The following is a 490-nucleotide window of genomic DNA, read 5'->3' as shown; positions in this document are numbered from 1 at the left end:
CAGGCCTTTCGAGGATTTGAGATGAATATAAGGAAGTACAATGAATGACAGATGGCGAGGCTGTACACAGGTGAATTGGCTATGTTCAGGGGTATGCATGATGAGGCTGCGAAGGAGACGAGTGATATGGAAGTAGTCAGATTCAATAATTGCAAAATGGGGGCACACAAAACTGGGGCAGTTTTGTGCGGAATCGGAATTATTTCATTCATATCTTGCAAAGATTTCTGCTATTTCCTTTGTTTCTAACCTTCTGGAATCATATACGTACCTCGTCAGTTTCTCTTGTTATCTATCCATTTTAATAAAATGCTCTGAGGTCATTCATTTCTGAGTTCCTAATTCATTGATTGTTTTCATCAAAATTTTGATTGCTTGCGCAAAATTCTCATATAGTACAAGCATCGCCATGCTATTGAATTTATTTGAAATTGAGTAAAGTAATAAAAGAATTATGACAAGTGCATTAGGATATTGTTCTTCACAGGGA

This window comes from Tripterygium wilfordii, chromosome 16 (assembly GCF_013401445.1).
Source record: "Tripterygium wilfordii isolate XIE 37 chromosome 16, ASM1340144v1, whole genome shotgun sequence".
Classification (NCBI taxonomy): domain Eukaryota; kingdom Viridiplantae; phylum Streptophyta; class Magnoliopsida; order Celastrales; family Celastraceae; genus Tripterygium; species Tripterygium wilfordii.
The sequence above is the reverse complement of the archived record's forward strand: the minus strand, read 5'-3'. Positions refer to the sequence as shown.